The sequence below is a fragment of the Gadus morhua genome, chromosome 16, assembly GCF_902167405.1.
Source record: "Gadus morhua chromosome 16, gadMor3.0, whole genome shotgun sequence".
NCBI classification, from domain to species: domain Eukaryota; kingdom Metazoa; phylum Chordata; class Actinopteri; order Gadiformes; family Gadidae; genus Gadus; species Gadus morhua.
Window position 1 is genome coordinate 20,720,948 of NC_044063.1, and position 12,500 is coordinate 20,733,447.

A 12,500-nucleotide genomic window follows, 5' to 3' on the forward strand; every position below is an offset into this window, starting at 1 on the left:
GAGAGAGAGAGAGAGAGAGAGAGAGAGAGAGAGAGAGAGAGAGAGAGAGAGAGAGACTGGGGTGGTAAACACAATGCATTTTTCAGTTGTAGGCACACAGTGTGCAAGAAAACAATTGCATTCAGACGATGTCACTCACTGTGTGACGTGGATGCAAATGTTTTTTAGAACCTAGCCAGCCAGGGGGACAGAGAGCATGGAGAGAGAGAGAGGAAGGATTATCTCAAGAGTTAATATATAACCAGTTCATCAACACTGTAAGCTGATATGGAAACTGTGCGTTGTCAGGGAGATTCGACAGCAGGAGGTCTGGAATCAGGCAGCACAGTACGGTACATCCGTCTCTGCTGACATGCAGATGGCTTATAGACAACTATCTGACATAGAGGTGTGTGTGGAGTACACTGTGAATGTCAGGTTGGTGTGTTAGTAGGTTTTCATCTCTTATCCCTTATAGCATGGCCAGGAATGGATGTGTGCATAGGTACACGTCTGGGTGTGTGTCTGTGTGTGAGTGTAATCATCTCTGATCTCTGAAAGCGTGTAGGTAAGGGTGTGTGTAGGTGCCTGTGTGTGTGCATCTGTATGTGTGTGTGTGTGTGTGCGTGTGCGTGTGTGTGTGTGTGTTTTTGTGTTTGTGTGTGTTTGTGACTTTGTGTCTGTTCTCCTCTCTGACCTCTGATAGCATGGGCAGGTATGGATCCATGTATAGGCGAATCTATGTGTGATGTCTTATTATGTCTGCAGAGCTCTGCAGCCTTTGGATTCGATTGGCTGGACTGAAGCCGTCTGAGCGTTTCCCACAAGGTGACGGTACGTGTGTGCGCTCGCTCAAATGTCGCCCACTCAAATCATCTTCCTCACAGAAAAGCAATGTGTACATTGCTTACCATCTCGCTTTGCGTCGAAAGTATTCGAAATGTGACACATACATGACGGTGGTAAAGCATAATCCATGTATTGGCAACACTTTATATAATGTCAGTCATGAGTCATTTATCAGCCTTTAGTTAAACAATCGACAAATCCTTAAAAAAACAATCAATATAAGGATGATAAGTAAATGCTGCAATAAAGGGCGCCAATTTGACCACCAGGTGTGATGTTGATTAGCCCTTACAAGCCTCCAAATCGACCCTCTAGTGACATCACAGGTGGGAGTCCGCACCCAGATGTATGGTTGGTAGATCAGCTTAGCACCGTCTATCCAGTGCATTGTAGAAACTGGAGATGCTAGGGGGCATTTAACGAACCACTAATTATTGATCTACAAATATATATATATTAGAGCTGTCAGTTAAACGCGTTATTAACGGCGTTAACGCAAACCAAATTTAACGGCGTTAATTTTTTTATCGCGCGATTAACGCAATTATTTTATAATTTTTTTTTTTCTTTTTTTTTTTTTTTCTTTGGCTCAAAACAAAGAAGCAGTAGCCTGACTGCTATGTTCAAATGACATTTGTTCAAAGCAGTCGTTTAATTGCACTATAGGCTCTTTTTTTGTATCGTCCTGTTTTGATCAGTGTATATGCCAATGTTTTTATCAATAAAAAATGATTTGCACAAGGCAAGCCGATGCACTTCACCATGTTGATAAGAGAATTAAAATGAGAAGAATTATGGGACAAAAAAATCAAGGGATATTTAGCCTAGAAAAAGAATTTGCGATTAATCGCGATTAATTAGAGTTAACTATGACATTAATGCGATTAATCACGATTAAATATTTTAATCGCTTGACAGCTCTAATATATATATATATATATATTATATATATATATAAATATATATATATATATATATATATATATATATATATATATATATATATATATATAGATGTTTTGTTCATGATTCGTTAACCATTAACTAAAGGCCAAAAGCTGATTTTGATCGAACCCTATTATAAACTGCTACCCTTCTGTCCTGCAGCGTTTATGTAACAGGCCTCAATCTGCAGCTTTCAGTGGCTCAGACGTTTCTCTCGCTCATTAGTTTTTTGCGGCGACACCAGACAAGGACGAAGCCTCGCTCTGAGACCTTGTCTAGTGGGGAGGGAGGTCATACCACCCGTCTGGCAGGCATGCATCACTCTGTCCCTGACCCTGTTCTGCTCTGTCGCTCTGCTAATCCTGACCCCCCCCCCCCCCCCCCCCCCCCCCCCCCCTCCGACAACACACACCCTCCATCTCTCACTCTCCAATCCTTTTATCTCCCCGCTCATCTCCTTTTGCCGTTCCAGAATTTGGAGTGAAACTCCCTTCCACACCCCACAAAGACACCCTTTCTCTTCCTCCTTTCTATTTCCCGCTCTCCTTGTCTGAACATATCCTTCTCCACCTCACATCACCCATGGTAACACTCCAGGGATGGCCGGAGGCAGGCGATAGATAAGAGGGGGATGGCAAAAAAAAGGAAAAAAGATAAGTGTTGACGGCCTGTCATTCAGCCTGATTGACCGACAGAAAAGATACGCAGAAGCTACTATTGCATCAATATAGATCCTTAAGAAAACACTTGGGCTGTTATGATATTTGCAGTAGACCCAAATAACCCTGAAGTCCGCTAAGGAGCCACTGAGAACAGAATGGAACCACTTCCTAACATGAACAAAGCACAGGCACAGGCCCATCTACGAGGTCCACTTTCTAGAAACTACAACAACAGTACTCACTTCGCAATGTCCTTTTTCTCACAGCCACCTGGATGTCTGCGCGTCACGGATAACAGATGATCTCTCTCGAAAATACAAGGGTAAGCATTTACAATGCGAGATGAGGCTATGTACAGAAAGTGTACGGATCCCAGTCGCTGCCTCACGCGTCCTTAGAAAATATGGCCCGGGGCGATTGTCTATCTGTTACATGGGCAGAGGCAGACGCTCATGTCATGTCCTGTCTGGAGTTATGAAAGCATCTCTTGGGGAAAATGTTGTCTTCTTTGGAGACACATTTCTGTTTAATTTCTTTCAGAACATTTCATGTCCTGATGTTAAGAACTTAGAAAGGTTAAGTTATTGGATTTGTTGATTAGTGCTTAATATTTTTTTCCTGAGTCTAGTTTATTCAGTAGTGTTATACCAAATGATTGCTCGATTCTAAAAGGAAAAGCTTGTCAGTCATGTGATGTTCTTTTGTGGGGGTTGAAGTCCAATTTGCTGTTTTAATTTCAATAGTGTCCTTATTCTCTGTTTGATAACCACTCTGTCTAATGACAATTGCACTATACAATTACTTTAGTCTTTGAAGTAGTCTAGTAGGTTATAAAATATCAGGGGAAAAAGCAATTCAAAACCTTTTCTGGCGCATTATCTCCGTTGGTACTCGGTAGCGCAGTTTCGCCAGTCTGCTCAATTGAAATTGGTGCCAAATTTGTTCTATACACTGAAATCATCCACAAGTATTTGAAAATTCTGAGTGAAACGCTTTCCTCATTTTCTTTATCGTTGGAGTTCGATAAACTCTATGGGTCCTATCATGCATCCGGCGCAATTAACTTAATCACTGGCACATGTGTCGTTGCTTGTTTGCAACTGGCATAGAGCGTTCTTTTCCCTCCTGCGCCACTCGTAGGTAAATAAGGGAATGATCCTGCGCCCCATGGGGGCTGCGCCACAAACCAAGAAATACTTGGTTTAAAGTCAGTGGGGCGTTGTTCAGATGCTATTTTAAGGGCGCATGCATAATGTTGCTTGTGTACCTCGTGCATACACTTTGCTTCTCTCATCTACCTAGCCACACATTCTTGGTAAATTATTTGGTAAATAACAGCTGATACAGCGGTAATAAGTTGTACTTTTAAATCAATCCATCTGCAAACACCGTACAACAAACACATATTTTCTTGACACAGAAATCGTGTACATGCCCATAACTTTTAGGATTGATGAGTATTTGATCGTGAGAAAACATTGTTTTACCGCGAGTGAGTGTTAAAAAGAATGAATGAATGCTGGCGCGCGTGTGTGTATGTGTAAATTAATTAATGAATGAGGGCTTGCGTGTGTGCATCCATCTGTTTAAACACACGCAAACTAAACACGTAACGCATAATACAGTCCAGGGCAATGTATATTAACGGGGGGACACATGCATATTAGGAACACAAGTCGATAACGATGATGCATGCAATACTGATAAGAAACGATGTTTATAATGTATTGCGCTACCATTAAATAGAGTTTTCTTTGCCGAAATTTATTTGAGGACTCAAATAAAAAAACCTTATTCCATGTGTGAATTAGGCCATAATATTTGGCCATAGACTGAGCCATTTGAAGTTTGAAATTCATGTGTATCTGTCTCATCGGAGACTGCAGACGCGCTGTCAAAATATTAACTCGTCAGATTCAAATGCGCTCATGGCTCTTAAAGGGGATGGGAGCTGGCACTCTCATTGGTTTATTGCACGTTACGCCCAAACCACACCTACGGGTAATTAGGCTACTTCAGACCAACCCCTTTTAGATTTGCGCTGCAGTAAAATAGCGAAAAAATTGCGACATCGCCAAGCAACTCTCACTTGCGTTTCAGACCGTTAAAATAGGGCCCTCTGTCTTCATAGATGGAGTTTATCTTATGGTTGATCATTTAGTGAAGGCACTGCACCCTATTCAGCAATGGGTTATTTTCACCATTTAAACCACACAAAAGTCCCCAAAAAATTATGCATTATTGAGACGCATAAATAAAAGAATATATACGATTCGACGATCAAATGTCTGTCCCGACGAATCAGATTTAACAATGGAAGATCTCAGTGAAGGACACCTCTAGTCTTGGTTTTATCATGTATTCAGTGTCTATATCGTTCTGCGTTGTCACCCAACCGAGGGCTACCACTGGTGAGGATGAGACGACCTGTGGTGGTCGAAGTACTCAGACCACGTTCTTGAGCAAAAGTTGAGGTTGAAATATTACTCCAGTAAAAGTGGACTTTAAACGTTGACTTGAGTAAAAGTATAAAAGTACTTGGCTATAATTGTACTTAAGTATCAAAAGTAAAAGTAATTTGGTGTAATGTAATTCCAATGTCTTCCTATGTCCTTTATACACTAATTTAAGGTTAAAAGAAACCCCACCAACACAATGTTTTCTATTTGTGATTTCTGGTACCGATATAATTTGAAATTATCATGATTACCTATTAGATTGGACGGCGAATTCTTGAAAGAGGAAATCGTATGCTTCTTAAAAAAGGCACTACTTCAAATAGTTTGCTTAAATATGGCCATGGGGGCTCAATTTCAATATCTGGTGCTTCTTCCATTATTGTGTGTTATCTATAAACGTCAAACGTGACAGTGAAATTCGAAGGCTAAACAGACACACGAGGACAAAAGCAAAGTTGGGAGAAACCCGCCCAAACTGCACGAATCACGATTTTTTCTTATCGTTACACTTTTGGATCTGTGACTTTATTGTCTATGGTCACGCATGCTGTGCACACCGACACACACACACGCACTTACACAAACACGCACGCGCAGGGGCAACGCGCAGAGAGACACACACACAGAAACGCAAAAACACACACACACACACACACATACAAACACACACACACCCTCGCGCGCAGGGGCCAAGCGCAGACAGACACACACGTGCCCACAATCACGTTCACGCGCACAGGGGGCACGCGCAGGCACACACGCACACACACACACACACACACACACACACACACAAACACACACAGCATGGATGTCTTGGAAAGGAACGTTGAAAGGAACGACATGTTTTTCGAATGGAGTGGAGTAAAAAGTACGATTTAAGTACAAAGCCTCTTTTATTTTACTTTCACTTCGTAACAGTACAAAGCCTCCACCACTGTCCACCACTGGCGACGACCGCTCGCCGGCCGGGGCTTCGATTGTCCACGCTGGCGCGGGCCAGGCGTTTGAGGTCCTCAGAGCAGCAGGCCTGGCCCAGTGGATGAGGATAAGGATTGCAATTGGTAGATGGAATCCCATTTCATCCTGATTATCAGACCTACCAGGTGTTGATCTGACGCCCTGGCACACGCATCAGAGGACTGCTGTATTGCTTTTCGTTTTAGGGCCAAAAAATAATAAGCATTGTTTGGATAGGCTATCTTCTTCTGTCTATTTTGCAATAATAAAAATGCCAATAAGGAATACTTATTATTTATTATAACTGTTTATACGACCACTCATCAATACCTATCACGTGGTTTATACGTCTTCTCTGTGCGCATGGCGATAGACACAACAACACACACAATTATTGTATTTCGTTTCACAATCTCGATCTACTGTCCCCGCAAGACGTCTGATGAATGATTGGTGCGGATCCATAATTGTTATGCAGGAGGCTACAATTATAATGCGCTGCGGCTGTAAACAGATTATCTGATATGGGTTTACAGCAGACAGTTGAGTATGGAGACTTACCCCAAACGTGGCGGTGCTTTAAGCAAACAAAGTTGCTTGCACCCGGTTGTTGTTTTTAGCGACTTCCTTCAGATATTCTCTTCTAGAGGAAAGAGGCATGTTTTTCGGCAGTCTTTGCTGGGAAACACATGAACCATTTTCTTCCTTCACACCCTCACTTCCTCTCTCTCTCTTCCTTGTCCTTCTCTCCCTTGTCCTTCTCTCCCTTGCTCTCTCTCTCACTCTCTTTCTCTCTCCCTCTCCCTCTCCTTCCTGCACCTTCCCATGTTTGCTTTCACTCTCCTCATTAAGTGCCTGAAGATAAGGAAACAGGAACGTCAAGGCATGCCCTAAACTAAATCTCTTGTTGAAGCATAACAGGTTTTTTAAGTGTATCTAGAGACACACAAAAACAAACAAACAGGCCCCCATGAAGATCCACACATAGCTTCTCATGTTTCTTAACTATTACAATGTCCTGTCCTACACAGCAGTCCCCCATCCCCCCCACCACACACACACATCCTTGTTGATATTGTTGATATTGTTGTTTTTTATATAACTGTGCAACTGGAGGACTGCTCCAACAAAATGTTGTTGTATTGTGCAATGACCATAAAGGTTATTCTATTCTACACACACTCTTCAAACACCAAATTGAACATTTCTGTTCAATTTACTCACATACTACATCAACATACTGATAGAAAGAGTGTATCTTTATGCAATTGCCTGCATATAGATGCACTCCTCCAACACCAATCCTTTTTATAACTGGATGCAATCCACTCAAATTGACAATGTATCTTTGAATAATCCGTTTTTAAGCTAGGGTCTGCAATTTCGAGAAACCTGCCAGTAAGATGCCAAATAAAAAATCCCAATCATCCTTTAGGCTCTCTCCAAAGCCCCTCCCCAAAAACACCTTTAGCAAAAGGTCAGCCAGCCCTTTTGGAAGACTCTGGTCACGCACAATGAGTGCACTGGCTATACATGTAGGCGGGAATGTAGGTACCCAGACATGTAGGCCATCCAATCATTCGGCCTGAAGGAAATGATTGGATGAGCATCGCTCGCCTGCAACAGCCACAGATAACAGATAAAAAAGATTTCAACAACAAAAAAAATGCTTCTGAAATAAATGGCCTACCCTAGCTCTAAACATATTTCTTGTGTTCATAATATTGAAGAATCTCATCTGAAAACATCTACCTGCTGCCTGAGTTTCAACGGAACAAATGCTAATCACATAATGAGAAAGAGATACAACAGAATAATTGGAAAAATAGGTTAACTTTTAAATATTTTTCAGATCCTACTGAACAATTAAAGGTTTCACTCGTTAAGCATTGAAGGTTTAGACTAGACAGGAGACTGATTCTCAGATGTGTGCATGTGTGTGTGTCTGTGTGTGTGTGGTTGTGTGCGTGTGCGTGTGCATGTGCGTGTGCGTGTGTGTGTGTGTGTGTGTGTGTGTGTGTGTGTGTGTGTGTGTTTTTGCTTGTGTGAAAACAGTCAAAGTTTGTCTGGCGATGTGAATCAAAACAATAGACAGAGCACTTGTGCAAGAAGGAAATGCTGTAATGAAAATGTAGCAATTGCATTGTTTTCTACTGTTGGGAAATGCATGCATTCTGAAGTTAGCATGGCTCTGAGTAAAGTCTGGTGTAACTTTGGTGGCTGATGTCCAGCCATTGTCTGCTCCAGAGCGATGACATTGAGGTGTAAAACTGGTTCACACACCCGAGGACTCTGGTTACATATTCTGTTTTTTTTTTCCATCCTTCACATTTCTTACCTGCCCATATTTCATCCACTCACTCACTCACTGACATTTACATTCTGCCATCGTCCTCCTAGGATTCTAAATACACCCAATATGTTTTCTGTCTATTACAGTTTTTTACGATACAATAAACACTAAAATCTAAAGTTTTGCCCAATTATCAAAACCTTACACTCAAGGAGCAAAACTCGGCCCCAGATTTGCACCACTGTAAGCACAATGAGTCCGTTCACACTTTGTGCAAAACAATACACACAGTGATTTGAAACACTAACCCACACGTCTATGCATTAGACACAGAAGTATATCAAGATGTCACTTCCTTGCAATTCTAAAGCACTGACTATCAAATTACCACACCCATGAGCCAGTTGATTGAACACTGCCATCAGGTGTGCAAACACAAGATTGCTTAATTGTAGACACACCAATCAGGTTTAAGCACTATAAAAATGCAGCAGGTGAGTTCACCAAACTTAACCAAAATGGAAGGAAGAGGAAGAGGAAGAGTGAGGATGAGAGGGGGAATCGGAGAAGAAGGAGAAGGAGGCAGAGGCCGTGCCAGAGGTAGAGGCCGAGGTAGAGGTAGAGGAAGAGGAAGAGGAAGAGGAAGACTTCAAGCAGGAGGAGGTGAAGCTCAAAGGAGAAGAGGTCCAACTTTAAGCAATGAAATTCGCGCAACTCTTGTGGACCATGTTGTGAACCATGGATTGACGCTGAGGGAGGCTGGACTGAGAGTCCAGCCAAATCTCAGCAGATTCACCGTGGCATCTGTCATAGGGGCATTCAGACTGGAAAACAGGTACAAAAATTACCTGTTTACAGCTTCTTACTGTATGCACCCCATATCAGCACTTTTGATACCCCTTCCTGTGACATTTTACAGTAGGTTACATGTGTTTTGTTCTACATAGGATTGAGGGTCGAGTACAACGAGGAGGAAGGGCTCCCATTTTCACACCACTGCAGGAGAGGGAGATTGTGAATATGGTTTTGGCAAATAATGCCATCAGGCTTCGTGAAATCCAGGCCAAAATTATTGAAGACCAAACCATTTTTCAGAACGTGAATCAGGTCTCTCTGTCCACCATAGCTCGTATCCTGAAGGCACATCAGGTACAAATGAAACAGATGTACCGAGTGCCTTTTGAGAGGAACTCGGAGAGGGTCAAACAGCTGCGGCATGAGTATGTGGAGGTATGTATTGTTCACTTTAGCACTCTGATGTTGCATACTTCACACATAACCTTTTTTTACATGTAAATGTGCTGTACACTAAATCTATGCTGAACTACACAATCTTGTCTCACTGTATTTTAGAGAGTCTTACAAATGGATGCTGAGGCCATTCAGCATGAGTACATCTACATAGACGAGGCGGGGTTTAACCTCTCAAAGGTCAGAAGGAGGGGAAGAAATGTAATTGGCCAGAGGGCAATTATTAGTGTCCCGGGGCAACGTGGGGGTAACATCACCCTTTGCGCGGCAATCACCCAGAATGGGGTCCTCCACCGCCATGCCAACATGGGTCCGTATAAAACCCCTCACATCCTTGCATTTTTAGACAGATTATACAACCTCACAATCAATAACATACAGATCCAATACATTGTCACCTGGGACAATGTTTCATTCCACCGCTCTGCTCTGGTTCAGAACTGGTTTACACAGCACCCAAATTTCACAGTCCTTTTCCTGCCACCATATTCACCATTTCTTAACCCAATTGAAGAATTTTTCTCGGCATGGCGGTGGAAGGTTTACGATCTGCACCCCCTGGCTCGGGTAGCCCTCGTTCAGGCCATGGAGGAGGCCTGTGACCAGGTTGAGGCCACAGCCATACAGGGGTGGATAAGGCATGCACGGCGATTCTTTCCCCGCTGTCTGGCGAATGAGGATATCGCCTGTGATGTAGATGAGATTCTCTGGCCATATCCAGCTAGGAGAAGAGACCAACAATAGCAATTTATGTGCTGTGTTTTCTTTTTTTTTTGGGGGGGGGGGGGGGGGGTTCTTTTTTTGTTCACGTTATGTTCATGAAAACTGGGAAATTTTTTTTGTTGGCTTGTTGCCTTGAGCATATGGAAAAAAAAAAATAACATTGTCAACAGCATTAGTCTTGTGTCCTGTGTGGTTTCTACAGTAATGCATACAAGTGTGTTTAGTGTTCACAGCGTGTATTGTTTTGCAAAAAGTGTGCGCAGACATTGTGTTTACAGTTGTGCAAATCCGAGCAATGTTTTGCAAATTCACTGTGTGCTTCACCCATACTACTCTATGCACTTAGAAGCAGAATTAGCCGAAAGCGTTTAAGGTTTTCAACAGCAGAGTGTAACTGGTGCAAACAGAATTAAGTCATATGCAACGTGTGTGTTTCATATGGTAAAAGAATATGGTGTTGATAAGTTAGTGTATAGTTTTTACAAGAGTGGTTCATTTTGCAAAGGAGCTAAGGTGTTTTGCTAATTGGGTTTGTGATTGTGCTATTCGTGTGTTGGATTTTGCTAAACAAAACAAAACAATCAAAATTGTGTTTATTGTATTGTAAAAAACTGTTTGTGTGTGTGTGTGTGTGTGTGTGTTTGTGTTTGTGTGTGCATATATGTGTGTGTGTCCACTTTATACCAAGGTTTTTCATGGACTGTATTATGAATTGTGTACCTCGAGTGTGTGTGGGTGAGCCAGAAGACAAAGATGAGTGAAAGCATTACAGTTTTTTTCAATTGCTTGAACACTATAGACACATGCTTAGACCAAAGCAACACAACTTGAAGTTTCTGTTTCTATACCTAAAACACATGTAACCATTCCTTAAACAAAAGCGCTGCTTTGCACCTTAGTTGCAATTGTGCAACACACTTGCTCCTTTCTGCAACACACTTGCTCCTGCACACTACACAGTATTTCATACATAAGACACTTAATTCAAAAATAACGTTTCATTGTACCATTGGGAAAACACATCTATTCAAAATCCTAAACACATTGGTTAATTGAGAATACTTACTTACACACCTTAAAACACTTTCTTCCAAAACTGAACACCAATCAGCCAGCTGCAAAAAGGCCTCAGTTAAGCCATTTTGAGAACTTTGCGAGCATGGATGCAGCAAGAGCAAGAGGCAGAGGTAGAGGAGGTAGAGGAGGAAGAGACATAGAGGAGGACGTGGTGGAAGAGGCTGTGCACGAAACATTATTTTGTATGGCATAAGAGCAACTTTGGTGGACCATGTCATAAACCATGGCCTGACTATGAGGGAAGCTGGGCAGAGAGTCCACCCTAATCTAAGCCGTTTCACAGTTTCATCCATAATAAGGACATTCCGACTGGAAAACAGGTATGTCTTCAACTCTCTACTTTCTACTCTACTCAGACTGTATCTAGAGTATTTGCAGTACTGTACCATATCACATGTACTGTATTGCAGGGTGGCTAATGCTCCTTTTTGAACGAAAGTGGTAGTTTTGTGATTACCTACATTGAGATGTTTCAGTACTTTCTATGGTATATACAGTAAAGTACAGTATATACAGTACTGTAAAAGAAGAAGCAAACCAATACAGTAACATTTCGTGATTTCTTTTTTCTATAGAATGACTAGAAGACCTTCTGGGGGCGGAGACCAACGCCTGTTCACCCAACAGCAGGACCTTGCCATTGTGGAGCTGGTCCGAGCAAACAATGCAATCCGTCTCAACCAGCTACAGCAACAAATACTTGCAGATAGAGAAGTATTCAATAACATAGAGCGAGTGAGCATTTCCACTATCAGACGCATCTTGGTAAAGCACCAAATTACCATGAAGCCATTGTACAGGGTCCCATTTGAGAGAAACAGTGTCAGGGTCAAAGGACTTTGACGTGAATATGTACAGGTAAGTGTTACAGTCCTTAAATTTACAATACAGTATTGGTGTCATCCAGTTACAGCTGAATATGTGCCATTGTATCAGTACCACATAGATACATTCAGAGAGCTACCAGGTACCTGTTCGATGGGGTGGGGGTTCTGTATGTGTAGTACTGTAGTTGAGTGTTTTGAGTAATGCCAACTAAACTATGCAATGCATGTATTTTGTTTTGTTACAGCGCATCTTGGAGATGGATGGAGCTGCACAGCCTCATGAATTGATTTACATTGATGAGGCTGGATTCAACCTCAGCAAAACAAGACGACGGGGTCGTAACATAATTGGCCAAAGGGCAATTGTGCAAGTCCCGGGGTAGCGCGGGGGAAATATCTCATTGTGTGCTGCCATAAGCCTTCAAGGGCTACTGCACCAAACAAAAACATCAAACAAAACTAGGTCCCTTCAATA

General features: G+C 42.1%; 1 protein-coding gene across 11 annotated transcripts in view; it reads right to left on the reverse strand.

Annotated features, from left to right (window-relative positions):
- rap1gap2a (RAP1 GTPase activating protein 2a) overlaps positions 1-12,500 on the reverse strand; it is an 87,065-nt gene that overhangs the window by 20,753 nt on the left and 53,812 nt on the right. The window contains exon 1 of one of the 11 annotated variants that reach the window (XM_030337135.1): positions 6,416-6,845. The exons of 8 other annotated variants lie outside the window; for them this stretch is intronic. The gene's annotated coding sequence lies outside the window, so the exon portion shown is untranslated. Of the gene's footprint in view, positions 1-2,677; positions 2,965-6,415; positions 6,846-12,500 lie in introns of those variants that run through there. 2 more of the 11 variants (XM_030337132.1, XM_030337133.1) reach the window with 2 other exon arrangements.